Raw genomic sequence first — 18,170 nt, 5'->3', positions numbered from 1 at the left:
AAATGTCTGCGTGACTTGGTTTGCGTGGGTCGAGGTTAAGGATGTTTGGATGATACGAGGCCTTCTTCTAATTGTCCTCTTGTCCGTTGACATGAGACAGAGGGAGAGAGAAGGAGAACGGCGAACGAGAGTGTCTGTCTGGCACCACTCTTCAGTTTTGATGTAGCGCGGAGTGACGCAACATGGGGCCACTGCCGCCGAGTGTCTCAATTGCGCCTCGACCCTCCTTGATGGACACAAACAGTGTTTGGAATTCGAAAGGGGGGCACGATGGGTAGCCTTGGTCTGCCAAACTCAGCAGCGGTGCAAGGATCAGTGGGGCGAGCAATTGTTTAGCTCATTTCCTAGTGTTTAGGTCTATAGAGAAAGCTGCCACAGAATGTGGGATGTGTTTTTTTATTTTTGTCTTGTCCTTCTGGGCCATGTAGGGCATATGTGACCCTGGACCACAAAACCAGTCTTAAGTGTATTTTTTTCGAAATTGGGATTTATATATAATCTGAAAGCGGAATAAATTAGCTTTCCATTGATGTATGGTTTATTAGGATCACACAATATTTGGCCAAGATGCAACTACTTGAAAATCTGGAATCGGATAGTGCAAAAAAAAATCTAGACACTGAGGAAATCACCATTGAAGTTGTCCAAATTAATTCTTAGAAATTCATATTACTAATAAAAAATGAAGAAAAAATATACCCCAGCGACTTTTGTGGTCCAGGGTAAAATATAAATATATATATATATATATATATATATATATATATATATATATATATATATATATAACAATAAATCATCATTTGTTTTATTATCTGACACTAATTATAGGGGGCAGAACTGTTTTGTTTTCGTAAAGAGTTTGTGTCAGAACTTGTTTGACAAGGTTCACCAAGAGTTCCTTAAGTAGTGTATCTCTGTTTCATATGTGTTTGTGAACTTGTTTGTTCAAAGTATTTGTCCATGTGTTGCCCTAATGCTGCCATGTGTGTGTTGCTGCTTGTGTTTATGTGTGTTGTTTCAGCCAACTGGCAAGCAAATATACAGGTTCCATGTTCTCAGTTAGGTTTTCAAACTTAGCTGCACATGATTTCATATAAACCACAGCATGTTGCCGTGTTAGCACTCTGAGTATATGTTGAGCACTACTCTACCGTCTAAAATAGAGGGAGCGCAGAAGGGATGGTGGGTGGGGAGGGTGTCCAAAAAGAACTACAAGAATGTTTGGGATTTTTGTTGGGGCCAAAACTTCCACAAGGACTTCCTGTGGGCTTCCAGTGGAGCCAGACAGCATCGTGCTCCTCCTTCCCAAACTTCTGAGAATCTAAACTCTAATAGAAGTGGCAGTAACACTTCCCCTCTGCACCTCCCCCACCACACATGCATTATATTCCTGCACGGCATTGAGTGAGACAGCGTTAGCCAGGACTCGTACTGTATTAGCACTTGAGGCTGTTTCACAGGGAAACTTGTTTTGACAGAACTCCAGGTGTCTTATTGTTGGGCGTGCTATGGCTCAACAGATTTGCCAATTAGTGTCAGGATATGGGCAGACGAGGGGAGGGGGCAGCTTTTATAGATGGTGGTTTGGAAGACGTGAATGTGGGGGGACAGCGAGTGTGATGGAATGACATGGGGACTGCCGAAGGGGTCATATGGTCAGAGAGAGACGCTTGGTAAGTTGATATGTGACCTCCTTTCACAGGCCTGTTATAGAGTAGCTTGGGAAAGTAGCTCAGAATGGAGAAAGAGATAGAGGAAGAGGAGGGGGAAGAGATAAGGACGAAGCAAACTCCAGTTATTTTTAAGAAATTTGTTTAAACATCATTAATTTTTTGTGTGTGTTAAGCCCTATTCGGACGGGACTAGTTTTACAAGGGGTCGTTAGAGAAATATGTGTTTCACAGACGTACTTGGTGATTTTAATCCCGTCCGAATCTGCCACGTTTGTGTTTGTCTCACACAACCTCTGTGATAATTCCAGATCAAATTACCTACTGTTAACTAATCCCGTCCGAATGCAAATGTCTGTCATTGCCGGTGATATTTTATTTCACAACGCGCTTCCTTGTGACTTTGGCCAACGTGAATTACCGTAGATGCTCTTACCGCGCGCATGTTTGATATATTTGCTTACCGGCAAATAAATAATAATAATACAAATAATACAAATAATAAAATCAAGAGCAAGATCACGTAAACTGTTAATACCGGCTATTGTAATATCAGCATCAGGTAAGATTACTCGCGTTCATTTATGCACTCAGTTACATAATGTATTAATTTCATATGTACCTTTATGAAAATTAAACATATGGTAGGTTTAGCCTACTACACAAAAAAAAGGAAAACAAGTTTTCCTAAAGGAACCACACATTAACATGGTTTTGCTATACTAGCCATCTAGTATTTATTGTGTAATAATACCAATGGTAATCCGAATGACTATATGCAATGCAAGCATACAGAGCGCGTGATCTCTGTGACGCCCAGATGCACAAATCAGACCCTCCCACCTCTGTAATAAACACGGAGATGTTAGTCCGGTCCTAATTGGTACATGAAAATCGCAGACGTCAGGTGGTAAGAATCGAAACTCAAACGTAGTTTAGAAAACTAGTCCTGTCCGAATAGGGCTTTAGCCTGTTTCTTGGGTGAAATCACTAATTCCTTATACCCTCTTACCCTTTAACTAACTTTTCTTGGCCTGTTAAATTCCAGTTAGTTAAAAGCTAGTATTTTACCATGTTATATTTTATTATTTAGCAAAAAAAAATTCTTATGCTACATATACACAAATAAATTAAATAAATGGTTTTGTAAATTGTGTTTCAGGTTGACTATCCAGTCACATTGTATTTGTATTTTTGTGATACTTAACATACAGAATAATGAATGTGCTTACTAAAGCTTTGTTTTGTTTACATAATCTTTTATTTTTAAGCATAAATCTAAGGCATAATCCGAGCCTGTCCTTCAACAAAAAACTACCATATAAGTCGTTTTTGCAAGCATCCTATTACGACCTATATTTACGTTTTAAAGTTAAGCCCCCTCTAGCGGGTTTAAAAGTAATGGCAGTATCGTGTTGCTTCTGCCGTCATGAAGTTACGTATAACTGTCATTACCAATCAAAATGCGAGTTTATGAAATGCAATGTGTGGACTTTTTACACAACGATAATTCGTACATATTTTACTAGGTGGCTAATTCATTGGAATGACCACACCTAACCCCACCCCTAAACCTACCCCTCACACCTTGTTTTTTCAAATGAACTCTCTTTATTTTCTTTTGAGCATGGCTGTTGTGCTTCCAGGAAGTTTTAGGTGAACATTTTAGAGGAAGTTGAAATGATTTAGACTCCATCCCTCGGGTGGCCTGTAGAACGAGGATCTGTTTTTGGACGCGGCCTGGTTGTTTTAGTAAGCTTCTTGCTCACCACAATCCCAGATATATTCACTGCATCATTTAATTGAAGTGAAAATTAATAGCATTTTCCATGTGTGGTTGCGCAAATTCATGTTCAGGAATTCCATCTTGTAGAATTTGGCCGCTGAGCACGTGAGGTCCAGTGAAATCACGTGGAGTCCTGCAGCATGTTCCATCGCTAATCCATTGTAAAGGTTGGACGGAGTCCCCCCCCGTGCTTCAGACGGTTTTGGCCACGCGATGTGGTGAGATTCAGAAGTTCTTTGTGTGTGTGTGTGCTGTGAACTGTGTGGAAGTAAGTGAGATAGAAAGAAAGAGGCAAAGAATTGGGGAGGGGAGGGGTGAAACTGACATTCCCAAAGAACAATTTATTGTTATGGCTGAATGTGCAGTGACAGTTAAAGTTGAACTCCTTCCCTGTTTTGGTGCATATGTGTGCGTTGGCCCCTAAAATGCCCTTCTAGAGAGCACTTAAGCTAGCCGAAATTAAGTTTACTTCCATAGCCCTCACTGAGAGAGCAACAGGGTTTTGTTTTGTTTTTGGAAGTCATTCAGTTATCTTGATTTTGGAACTGTTTTTGCATTGTCCTCTCACTCTCTCTCCCTCTTTAGATTGTTTTCACATGTGCTTCGGCTCGCCTTTTGTGAGACGAACTTCCAATTTATTTGATTTCGCTCCTCTCAGCAGTTTCTTTGCAGACATCTTTTTACTGTTTATTTGCGTCTTTGTTTTTTTGATGTTTCTCCACAGTAAGTGCAGTCAGAGCCAAGCTTTCTGTCTCCATTATGGCTTTAAAAAGAGAAAGATGACACGGTGGGACTGTTTTTCTCAGTGAAAAAATCTCTTTGTTTTTATTGTTTCTTTTTAGTTTAGCCTTTTTTGAATGATTTAGTGAGTTAAAGTGGTCTTGTTCTGGCACGCTTTTGCAGGTGTGCACATGCTCTCTTTATCATTTATTTAGCTTCGTTTCAGATATGAGAGGAATGTCTACTTTTGCTCGTCTGCACGGCGCTGTGGTGAAAACAGATGTGTTGTATTTAGGCTTAATTTATGACAGGCAGCTAACTGGGCAGTCCTGACATGTCCAGTTGAGTCTGTCACTACTCTCGCTACAAGATACAAGACTACAGAGAGGCTGGAGGGGTGGAAAAATAACAAATGAGAAGGATGGAATGGAAAACATTTGTGTCTGCCATTGGAAAGATTTTTTTTTTTTTACATTTATGTTGAAGCTTTATACATTGGTAACCCTAGTTAGATGTCACATCTGTGGTGAGCACTCCTTGGAACCTTGGTGCTCAAGTGGGCGATGCAAGTTCCAATCCAGTTTAATTTAATTTGTATTATTTTCATTTATTTACAGTTTTATACAATTATTTATTTTTATTTTATTTTTTACAAATTTAACTTTAAAATTAACAAAAATTGATTTATAATTGTATAAAATTTTTTAAATGTAAATTATTATTATTATTATTATTATTATTTATGACTAATACCACCCTGCCCTTTTACCCCCAGTTGTTTCCGGTCTCTTTTCATCTGTCTCTATTAATAGAGCACATAAAGACATAAAGCACATAAAAACCTCAGCTATCACTAGCTAAACATATTTTTTGTGCTTTTATTTGTTTATCAGTATTGTGAACTTTCTGAGTTCAGTGAAAATAAGGAATAAAATGAATAAATAAAATGTCCGGTCATGATTGAAGTGAGACAGGCGTGCCGTCCGCGGATGGCAGACAGGAGACGAGGCTTTATTGGGAGGCTCATTAAGGACAGTGCAGCGACGTGGAGAAAGAAGCGAGCGCTTCACTGGCCTGTATCCCTTTGAACACCGGCCTACTCTTATCAACGACATGCTCCGTTCCTCCGTAACAAGACATTTTTCTTCACACAACGGATTTTTTTCCTTTCTCCTTTACCCCTGATGCGAACAGAGAAAAAGCTGAGATGTCACCACTATCCTCAAGATACAGAGGCTGCTCCGCGCATGCCTTTTTATCACATTTCTCCCAGCACCTGTTGGAAAGCCCGGAGACTTTTGCTCGTCTCCATTTATTTCCCCCTTTCTAAACGAAAACCTTAATTGGAACTTTTCTTACGCTGTCTCCACCTTGCGTTGAGATGCCACATACAATCTGTTACAGCAGCACAGCTGTTTTACGAGTGTTTTTCGAGGAGCGTTCCTTAATCATAGTGTCAGACAGACGGATGAATGCTCTGAGTGGGTTTTTATGCGCTCTGTAGTTTGCAGGTTATTGAAAAGCCCACTGCTTCATCATGAACCTCTCTTTGGCAATAGTGTGCGATTCTGTATTATTTATGACATGCACATGCATGATGCCAAGAAATAATCCCTCTGGTAATTAAGACCAGTTTACACTATATAAAAGCGATGTATTTTTATGAACTGATCACGCAGAGAGCACAATAACCATTTAGCATTCAAGCACTGAAATACATGTTTTCTGTCAGCCATCGTATGGTTTTGTCCAGAAGGAGGCAAACTGATACCACATGGCTAATGTGATGTTAGTGGACCCCCCTCATCCAGACCAGCTGTAGTAAACTCTTGTCTTCTTATAAAAAATAAAAAATAAAAACAATGTACCACGGCACTGGTCCAGGAACTGGAATTATGCTCCACCTTAATAGGCCACACGTCTGGAAGCCCACTTCAAGCTAAAACATTAGATCATTTTAACATCTTAGCTTTTTCAAAATATTATGGCTGTGCTGTAATTCTATAACTAGTTGTATGTGTGTCTGATTACCCTACTAAACCCAGCCCGCCGCTGGGTGTTCCTTTCTAAACGGTAGCTATGACTGTGTTCCTCTTCCATGCCCAGCGCTCTTACGCCTGTTGGAGGACTTCCAGTATGCTAATTCGAGCTGAGGATGTGCAGCCATGCTGGCTGTCTGTCTGCCCGCTGCCTTCTCCTTTAATTGTTATATCTCCTCACCATTAATATGAGCAAAAAGAGAGGCTTCTTCCATGCATGGCACATCAAAGACTACCACCCCCAGATCTACAAGTTGGCCGTCTGTTTGGAGGACAGGCTCTGGAGATGAGTGCCGGTTCCCAGCTGGAATGGTTGTGATGGTCTAATTGTAGCCCCCAGTGGACACAGCTGCATATCACAGAGAGCCAGGATCCAGTGGAACGTGCTTCATACAGCATCTTCTGATGGAGCAGAGAGCACCTGCAGAAGGTGTTCAAGTTCCCTCTGCTCTACCTGTCCGTTTATCACATAGTCAGCACCATCTATTATTGACAAGCTGATTCCATCCCACACATCACAGGGGTAATCTGCCATCTTCCTCTTCTCTCTGCTTCTGTCCTCTGCCCATTTCCATCAATCTGTCATTCTCTTTTCTCCTCTGCTTTTCTCTCTCCACATCCTCTAAATTCCCCCTCGCATCCTCTGTCTGTCTTTCTGACCAAGGATAGGAATTCCACTTAATGACTCTGGTATCTTTGATTGTATTGCATTTCTTAGTATGTTTAATGAAGCACTAACTAATTAAGGTTGTATGTTGGTACCGTTTTGATTATTTTTAAATACATGATCACTTAACTGTTTTTACGTTCAGATTACCTTTGTCGTCGTCTAACACTCATTTATTTCTTAAAATCACTAATATTTTAATAATACTGGTAAATGTAATCTTTAGCAAATACCTTTTTCATACTGGACAGTAATTCTGCAATTCCTAAATTAATTGTATTTATATATTTTTTTTTATTTTGAAAAAGTAATATAGATTTTAATGTCAGTTATTACTGTTTTATAGAATTGGAATATCAGTATATATATATATATATATATATATATATATATATATATATATATATATATATATATATATATATATATATATATCAGAATATATATATAGTTTTTAATGAGTGGAATTTTTTTTTTTTTTTACTAAATTTACTAAATGGTCACTTCTCTTTAGTTTCTGAATATCTCCTTATGTGGCGGTAAGCAGTTGTCTACAGTTAATCACAGTGCAGTAGCCAAATGCATTCACTTTGTGTCCGGCAGAGCGACGTATGAATGGACAGCTCTTTTAAGATTACCCCTTAGCATGCGTTAATGTTACGTCTCGCTAAAGACCACGTTGGCCACACCAGGTCAGGGTCCTTGCCATGGGGCTTCGCCCGGAACAAAGGAATCCACGCCGACCCTTTCCATCTAGCACCGCTGCTTCCATGCCGACTACCAACACAGCTATTCTAGTGGTGATCAAAAAAAGATCTCCTCAGCTTTGAACTCCTTCCCTTTTTTTTCGGCTGCGCATCAAAAAGAAATCAATAGACGAAACTTTGGAGCGCATGTATCAGTTTTTCTGTTTCTTTCTTCCCCTCTGCCTTCATCGTTTGTACATTCCGCCACTAGAGTAAAAGCCAGTTAAAAGAGGACTGGCGGTAAAGATGACACTGTTGCGGATGCGGTCCGCGCTGGGAAAGGCCTCGACTGGGAGAAATCAATTCGGGATGGGGGGGGGGGTTCCTCACTCACACTGAAGAGGGTGATGCAGATTCTGTTTTTAGACTGAAATGAAATGATAGATAGGTTCCTGGTACCTAGAGACAAAACAATACGTTTGAGGGTGTAGAGAGAAAAAAAGAAGCACTTTGGTGAGGCGTAGTTGTGCTGTTAAGATTTGTTTTATCCAGCTGTGAGGAAGTGCGTGTAGCTGTCTCTCTGAGCTTTTTGTGCTGCTGAACTGAAAGCGCTTCTCGTGGCATGTTGAAGGTCTCGGATGGGTTGTGGCTTCAGATGTTTGGGTCAGGGGTCTTCTGTAAGGATGGCTGTGTTAAAGCAAGAGGAAGTTAGATGATGACTTTGTGTTGTAATGAAGCTGTTTGAAATAGAGCTTACAAATCTTACATGACGGACAGGCAAGTATGCATTAAATTGATTATAGGTGGCAGGAAAAACATGAATGTTATTTGAGATTTTCATTTCAGTTTGAGCTTTCTATTTATCAAAGTATCCTGTTTTTAAGCAGAACAGATTTCAATATCGATAATTACAAGAAATATTTCTTGCACCAAGTTAGCATATTGATTTCTGAAGGCTCATGTGACAATGAAGAGTGAAGTAATGGCTGATAAAAATTCAGCTTTGCCATTACAGAAATGTGTTGAGTTTTAAAATATATGAAAACTGTATTTTAAATTGTAACAATAGTTCACATTCATAATTTTTGATCAAATAAATGCTGCCTTGGTTGAGCATAAGAGACTTCTTTCATAAACATTAAAAAGTAACTTTTTTCAGTGATAGGTAAAAAATGTGTTTCTGATTTTCTAAGCCACTATTTGTCAATAATATTTGTAAAATTGATACATTTACAGTAAATTCTGTATATATGTCCCATGGATTCCTGATCATGATCTAATCATCCATGCAAAGAAAGACGGGCATCCAGCAGAATATCCGTTAAACACCTTTCCATACACAAGTTGTACAAGCTACTTTCTTTTTTTTAAATCGCTTTAGTCTCTTTTAACTTTTATTGCGAGGAAAAGAGCAGTCTGGATGCTTTTTCTAGATAACGCCTTTTGTATACTATAGGGGAAAATGGGAGGGTGAGTAGATGACAATTTGCATTTTTGCATGAGCTAATTGATTTGAGCACTAAGGGAGAATTAGTTATTTTTGTAACACACAGACATTACATTAGAGAGACTGTCTGAATGAATGTCTGAAGGTCAGTGTGTCAGTGTAACTCTGTATGTCCGTGTGAGTGCGTGTGTATACGCCAGAGAGCGTGATGCACGCCGTCGCGCTGGAAAAGGGAAAAGATGTCTGCGACGAGCATTCTCACTTTTCACTTTTATTGTTGTGCTTCCTGTTTTGAAAGCCATTAAGGAGACGGTTTCCTTACAGAAAGGGGGGAAAAAAAGACGCCCGTCTTTTTGAAACGTGTCCAAGCGCAGTGCGGAGAAGAGGAGGATGATAGCGATCAGCTAACAGCCCAATAACAGGAACACAAAGAGGAAAATGCTGCGCTCTCTCACCGCTCCCTGCGAACGACAGATTGATACAGGGCTGGTTTTTGATGCGCTGATGAATGCCGAAGGATGTGCTTGTTGTTTGTTCCGTCACAGCTGTAGCTCACTTGTCATGCGCCCAAGTATCCCCAGCGCAAGATCACGTGACCAAAACCCCAGAATGCTTTGTGACATCTGCCCCTGCCACTTTCATCAAAAGGCCGGGCCGCGCTATTGGTATTTTGGGTGTTTCCTCTGGTTTATTTCACTCTCTTTATATGCGAAGTTGAATTGAGGGGTTGAGCTGTTTTTTGGTCACGTTATTGATCAGATTTATGTATTCAGCACAGAAAGGGCCTTGTGCCCTGCGGTATCTAGCCGAAGGGAGAGTTCAGAGTACTTATCTTAAACCGCACAAGTAAAGCCCTGCGTGCAGTGACCTCTAACTTTTCCATTCGCTTCCATTTCATTCATTCTGTCCCTTTGTATGTGCATCTCACGCTTACCCTGGTGACATTGCTGGGGTGTGTGAGGTCATCTGACCCCTTGACCTGTCCCCAATTTCAGAGGGTCGGGGTATCAAGAGGGCCTCTCACATAAGAATGATAGGCAGTCATGGTATCTCAATAATAGCTCAATTATTATTTTACTTTTTTAAATGAAAAAGTATGCCTCTATCTATCTGTCTGTCTGGCTGGCTGTCTATCTATCTAATTATAATATATATATATACATTTAAATAAATAAATGTCTATATATATATATATATATATATATATATATATATATATATATATATATATAATGGATATCATAGTTTTATATATTTATAACGAATAAAATTTATCTATGAATTATTTATATTTGTAAGTTATTTTAAACTAGTCGTTTACAATATTTTACGTTCTTAAAATATTGCAATACACAGAAATATATATATATATATATATATATATATATATATATATATATATATATATTACACATTATTACTCATGATCTTTTCCTTTCTGATAATTGTGCATGTCATTCATATCCCATTTATCGTTTATTAATTTTTCTGGTTATTGGACAATATGTAGGGATCTCTTTCTATTACCTTTATTGTACTTACAGAGCAAGTCATAATTTATTCCTTTTATTGTGTCTGAATTGGTTTGATTTAGCAGTGCTGAAGTCGACGTCTGTGCGTGTGTGTGCTCGGCTCACTGGCCCCGCAGCCTGGCCAGCTTGTAGCTCTTAATAAAAACCACAGTCTGTAATTGGACTTAATTGCACCCTTCGGGCGTCATAAGCTCAAGTGTTACTAAACAAACTGCAGGGTCTGGAGGCCGGCACGCTGCATTTGCCACAGCACTCCGCCATCTTGCCATGTGCGTGTATGGGTGTGTAATGTGTAGCATGAGCCCAGAGAGTGTTTGTCTGTGGCACTCAATGAGTTTAGACTTGCCGTGTGCCACTGCTACTAGAGGACGAGGATTATATTCAGCCAGTAGAACAAGAGCACACTGGTCTAAAAATGATTCACACATTTACTTTCGCATGTACTCGCTCTGCTGGTGTGTCAACCAGGGAGAAATCACCCACCGGTGAACCCGGTTCAGCCCTCTGCGGTTAAATTATGCCTGCCAGGAACATTTAAGGAGAGTGTTGATGATGTGTGCTGTGCCGGGTGCTGAAATACTTGTCGGTCTTAAGACTATAGTCCCTAGCAGTGTTGGAGAATCAACTTTGAAACTTGAAGCTAAACTTAAGTTAAACTACATAAAAAAAATTAAAAAAACCTAGCTGTGCTACAAGTTACCTACTTTTGATACTACATATATAATAATGCTGTCAAACGATTAATCGTGATTAACTGTGATTCAAAATAAAAGTTTTTGTTTACATAATATATGTCTGTGTACTGTGTGTTTATGATGCATATATAAATACAAACACATGCATGTATATTTAAGAAAAATATTATGTTTATCAGTTTCAAATATTTATATTTAATATAAAATATAAGAATATAAATACATAAATGTATATACATGTTCATATTTTCAAAATATATACAGTATGTGTGTGTATTTATATACACATAATAAATATACACAGTAAACATAAATATATATATATATATATATATATATATATAAGTGAACAAAAACTTTTCTTTTGGATGTGATTAATTGCAATTAATCGTTTGACAGCACTAATATATATATATATATATATATATATATATATATATATATATATATATATATATATATATATATATATATATGTATGTATATATATATATATATATATATATGTATATATATATATATATATATATATACATATATATATGTATATATACATATATATATATATATATGTATATGTATATATACATATATATATATATATATATATATATATATATATATATATATACATATATATATATACATACACACTGTAATTTATCAACTTATATGCATTATGTATTAATGATGTTATATTATTAAGTGTGTGTGTGTGTGTGTGTGTTTGTGTGTCAGCACCCAAACCTGTTTAGATCGACAATTTGAACAAAACGATTATCTCAGATGAATCAGACCTACCTAGTTTTTGGTCTACCACTAATTGTTTCCAAAAGTAGCTTGTTACTGGAAAAGCTCCACTATTTTGAAAAACCGCTAAGCTTTGGTTGCAAACTCTAAAATGTTTTTAGAAGTTAGTAGTATCACTACTTTAATTCGTACCTTCCCATCACAGGTCTCTAGTTCTTGAGTGTATTTGAGTCTGTTAGTGAACTCAGCTGTGTGTTTGCTTGTGTCTGTGAGCGTTTGTGTGTGTTTGCGTACAGATGCTCTCTTGTGGGCCATGCGTGAGGTGCAGCAGGCCGTTCTCGTGGGGGGCTCTCGGGGGTCACTGCACACAACCGATTGAGGGATCTAGACCAAATTCAATCATTGAAATGGCAAGGCCAGCCGTGTTTCAGTAGCACCGCTGACCCCGAAACCAGGAGCCAGTGGAGAGTGGGATAATCACTGTGAGAGTGCCATGTTCCTTTAGCTGTTCGATCGGCCGTGCTGCACGGCAATCGCACCCCGCCGACAACGTGCCGCCGCCAAGTGTTTGCCGTCTGTTATCAAGCTTTCCCAGATTTACGCATGGACAAAGACTCCATCTGCCTGTGCGAAATGCATATTCATTTCTCTGAGATGGAGATAATTGGGATTCAGATAGGCCGATAAGACTATGGTGGGCATTGTGGTTAAGAAAAATATAGTGTCATTTCAAACCTGTATGATGTTCTTTCACAGAAGAAGATATTTTGAAAAAATGTTTCAACTATTTTTCTTTTTACAATGAAAGTCAAAGGGGTCCACATCAGCATTGGGAACCATCTGCTTTCATTGCATGAACAAATTGCTGAGACATTATTCTTTCAAATATCTTCTTTTTGTGTTTGAGAGAACATCATACAGGTTTGAAAATTGTATGAGGGTTTCATTTTTTGCTAAACTATCTCTACACTGGCTCATCCAATGGTGTAAGTTTGAGAGTGGGACTACCTGTTTGTCATGCCAATGGCTGACTGGTTCAGGAACTCTGTCACACGTTGAATGCAGTTTCATATTGTGACAGTGGCAGCACAGAAATAACTTCCTTGAAGCTCAGACTCAGAGCGAGGTGTGTAATCTGTAATCTCAAATGCTGTCGGCAAACACAACCATGAAGTTTGCAAGGCTCTCATTTAAGGCTTCATACAGCAGCGCTGGGGCCCGTGCCTTCCCTGTGGAGGGAAAAACAGAACACATAATTAAGATATATAACCCGGCTGGGTCAGAATATAGCCATAGACTTAAAATATAGTGAAGCAGACAAGTCTCCGTTAATCAGTGGTTTGTGGTTTGTGTTTGAAAGCGATATATATGAGACTGCTCAGAGTTTGTGTGTGTGTGTATGAGGGGGTGTCTTCTTGTTTTAAACGGTCTGCGCAGCTATAAAAAGGTCTGGAGGAGAGTGCTGGCGTGTGTGTGAGGAGTCCTCTGTGCGTTTATGACTGGGCACACAGCTCTATTTGTGTGTGTGCATTCTCTCCCAGGTTGCTCCACGGTCAGTGACCCATAACTCTCCCTCTGTTCCGCCTCCTAGTCCAGACCCTCGCTGTAATATATAAGCTGGGCAGGTGTGTGTGTGTGTGTGATCGCATCCTCCAGTGGCTCAGGAATGATCACATTTCCTTCTGCACACTCGACTCAGTGTTTTGTCACACACTAATGATGACTATCCATCAGTCAGAGGGGCGGAGCTGAGGAAATGAAGATGGATTGGATTAGTTTTTAGTGAAATGGTTTGCTATTGAGCAGCCACGTAATTACTCTGTCAGGAGGATTGAACCGTATCAGCGAGAGGCTAACCTTAACACTTTCACCCAACTGTTAATTACGGGGACTCATAGATGGATAGATTCACCTCATGTCTCTCCTAATAATAAGTGAATAATACTGATGGCGTAACAAGAATGCGATGGGTCTCGCTGCAGATTTTTTATTCCAAAAATAATAATTCTCTTACCATATTATTATTATTATTATTATTATTATTATTATTATTATTATTATTATTATTATTATTATTATTATTATTATTATTATTAATTTTGAAGTTTACATTTTTTTGTTTAATTTTGAAATTAAACTATTTTAGTTCTTTATTGTTTTTATTTTTATTTGATAATATAAAATAATATATTTTTTATATAATAATAATAATAATAATAATAATAATAATAATAACTATTTTATATTATTTTTGTTGTTGTTGTGTTATAGAAAAAAAAAGATTTTTAAGGCTTTGCTAGAGGAAGGATTATTATGATTTGGTAGGATTATTATTTTTAATATTATTGTTATTATAATATGTTTTTAAATATATCCAATAAAATCATACAGTTTTGTTGAAGAAGGCCTATGTGTTTTGGCTTGATTTCCAAGCATTGGTAAGCTGTTTATGACACTGCTGAATTAAAAAAATAAATCGTCTTTATTTTTTTAATCTTAGATTTTTATTTATTTACAGATTTTTCTTATATATATATATATATATATATATATATATATATATATATATATATATATATATATATATATATTATTTATTTATTATTATTATTTTTTAAATTATTATTATTATTTTTTATTATTATTATTTTTTTTTATTATAGAGCGAGTGACTATTAACATTAACATTAACATTTGCCAGTAACTCAATAATTAGTCATATTTAGCTGTTGAATCATCATCATTGCCCCTCTGAATTTGTGCAGCTATGTGTTGGAAAAAAGGGAAATTTCAAAATGTGGAAGGAATCAAAATAAATACAGAATGTGCCATTGAAATAAATAAGACTTTTATTCCTGCTGTAAATAACACATGACCGTGTAGAATAACATTATAGTGGCAGAGAGAATACTCTCATGCTAATCGTACATGCTGCACACTCCAGATTAATTGTTCTTGATGAACAAATGCATATTCAAAAGGAAAGGGAAAAAAAAAACCCGTCCCAATCCAAGCATACCGCAGCGTATTCTGTATACTTCGGCAAATGAAAATTGGGCTGAAGTGTTTTTAATTAAATAAGTCAGAGAAACTCCAGGAAATGGCTTAATTTCATATTGAGACACATGACTTGGGGATCTTAGCGAACCAATTAACCTCAGCGCAGCTCATTAAAAAGCTGCTTTCATGGCCAGGAGCTGGAGACTTATCTGCCAACATAGGACATGAAAGCAAATTTGTAAATCCCAAACTCTAAAAGTAATTGGAAAGGTAGATGCAAAGAGTAGTACTAAAGTGACATGGTTGTGCTAAAATTAACTAAAAAATTAGTTATTATAAAAGTAATGGTAGGAAGTAGACCTGTTTATTTAATTTTTTCTTAAGGTTAAATTAGCCGAGGGATGAATAATCACTAAATGAGAAAGGATGCCCGGACAGGATGGTATTTAGAACGCACATCTTGTGCTGTGGCTAAATTCATAGTTCACTGGAGAATGGATGATTGTATTAATTTGTGGCACATCCCTATGAACTCACTTAGAATTTAAAGGAGAAATGCTTTCTGTGCTTCGGCATGTGAACATTGTCATTGAAATAATTTGTAAAATGTATAATTTTATTATAAGCTCTCTTATAAACCACAACTGCAGTCGTCCAGCTCACATTATGTTGGTTTAGTAGGTTAGCTGAATTAGACCAGGGGTCACTGAAACCTCATCGGGACTGCAAAAAAGGCGTTCCTCAGCCCCTGTATTGTTTTTTTTTGTTTTTTTTTTTACCTCATTGAAAGTCCATTAGTGTCAGACTGGAGGACATTACTGTCACCATTTAGATTATTTAGATGTAGGCTAATAATTTGTAAAGCCCAGGTCGGTGGTCTGACCAAAATCAGATGCTTCTTCAGTACTCATTGCTAAAATGAATGATTTAATGGGTTAATGACTTTTGAAGATTTTTAACGTAAGGTTTGTTTTTGTGAATGCGTGTGTGTGTGTGTGTTTCAGCACATCAGTAGAAAAACAACGTTTGTGAGGGAAAGCCGTTGTTAATCTGAAGTGTTGATTGTCAAGAAAAACTGCATTATGGAAATAATCAATTAAGTCGGAGGTCAGAATACTCTTTCAGCACTCCCTTTGAAAGATCTTCTCACTGATCCCCTTTGGTGATCAGTCATTTGATAAATGTTACATTCTTAATACTCCGCTCCGAGGGGCAGATGGATGGGGAGCGCAGACGGACACGGGACGTGTATAGGTTACACCGCTGCAGCTCCACGACACCCATCCAGCGTTCGCTAGAAGGCAAATGGCATCCGAAATCTGATTAGGCCCCATTATAAAGAGTGATATTTTCATCCTGGCGATTCTCGGTACTGTGTCAGTACGCTCCACTGTTGCAGTGCCGGGAAGAGCCCAGGCATTTGACAGATAGTAGATATCCCAACCGTCGCTTGTTTGGACATCGCTGTCTTTCACGACATGGAAAAAACAGACAGCCGAGAAAATAGGAAGCAGCTAAATAATGTCAAAAGATCAGAAATCAATGGGCCGGAGGAATGTGATCCTACGTCTCCTCTCACATGCACTCCACCAGAGTGTTTTTCCAGGGCCACTGAAGTTGCTTGTGTTCACCCCCTTGGAGATGTAACATAAGCACGGGGAAGCGGTGTAATAATGTTTAGCTATCAGCAGAAATAACCTTTTACTTAAAGGTTACTATCAGAAGTTTATTGAGTTACATGCTTTTTATTTACAGGGAGAAAATAAAAGGACGGAAAGCTCAATTTATTAATGCGCAGGATCATGTTTCTTTGAATTTTGAGATACAAAAGAATAACAGGAAACTGATCGATAGTATGACAGAAGGAGCAGGAATATGTATACACACACACACACACATATATATACACATACATACACACACACACACACACATATATATATATATATATATATACATATATATAATTTTTTTTAATTACATGTGTGCTATTTATTTCATTTTTTATAATGAAAGAATGAGCAAGAATGCAGCACCATTACGCTTTTGTGTCACACACCGAGGGCAGGAAACAGACAGGATTACAACAAAAAAAAATCTGGACATTTCTAGGAGATAAATTTAATTTCTTTGCTATTTGGAGGTCTTCTTTGAAAATTGTAATGAACACATTCAGAAACCGGAGAATAGATTTACTCTTAGCTTCAAATAAGTCTGTGTTATCGTACTCTGTCATTCGCTCCGTCCTATTTTCGAGCTGCTAATTGATGTTTTTGATGTCGGCGAGAAAATTGAAGAAAATGTCATGTGTGAACCAGCGCGGAAGTTAATAAGATTGACTTCGTTGACGGAATTCACAATGAGCAAAGGAAAATCGTATAATAGGGCCTTGCTGCATCGCCCATACATCTTCGGATGGGATGAAATCGACACCCGCCGAAACCCGTTGTGGGAAGATAGAACATTTGGTATGTTTTTTTTTTCGTTTTTTTTTCTGCAGTTTGTTTTGTTTATCTCTCTGCACTCAGAGCATCTGACTGGTGTGCATAAGCAGCTGTGTATCCTGCAGACTCCTTCCTCGAATCAGGCCCAACAATTCGAAGGAACTGTCTCCCAGGGATACCCTCCCACTCCAGACAATACTTATTCTTAATGCTGTTTTGAGTTTGAAAAGGCACAGGGCTTTAAAAAAAGGTTAGATAAAGATATGTCTAAGAGATGCACAGATATCAGTTAGGGTCAATGCATATGCTTGGCCAATGTGGAAAAGAGCTTAAATTCAAATCCCCTTGAATAAAAGGATTGGAGCACCACCACAGTCGCTCCATCTTTAGCCATTTATCGAATGCTGGCCGCGAGCCGAATGCAATCCATTGTTCGAGACATTGCATGTTTCCGCCATTTTTGGTTATCAGCTAAATTTCGTCTGTTAATGAATTTTTTTAAAAAAAGTAGTTCTCTGTAATTTCAGTTTTGATCTGAAATGTATATATATATATATATATATATATATATATATATATATATATATATATACTTTTTTTTTTTTCAATTGGCAATATGGCTAGGTGTAATGGGGTTCTGTGTTTTTAATTAGGGTGCGGATTAGCCGAGTTCGGTTCACTGGCTCTGATTATTTCTTTCCCGCCCTTTAGGGGAATGAGCTAAAACCCTA

At 37.8% G+C, this 18,170-nt stretch overlaps 1 protein-coding gene across 27 annotated transcripts in view; it reads left to right on the top strand.

Annotated features, from left to right (window-relative positions):
• The window catches only part of tcf7l2 (transcription factor 7 like 2), an 84,620-nt gene that overhangs the window by 37,415 nt on the left and 29,035 nt on the right, over positions 1 to 18,170 (top strand). The window lies entirely within an intron of this gene.

Source organism: Carassius auratus, chromosome 12 (assembly GCF_003368295.1).
Source record: "Carassius auratus strain Wakin chromosome 12, ASM336829v1, whole genome shotgun sequence".
Lineage (NCBI taxonomy): Eukaryota > Metazoa > Chordata > Actinopteri > Cypriniformes > Cyprinidae > Carassius > Carassius auratus.
The sequence above is the reverse complement of the archived record's forward strand: the minus strand, read 5'-3'. Positions and strand labels throughout refer to the sequence as shown.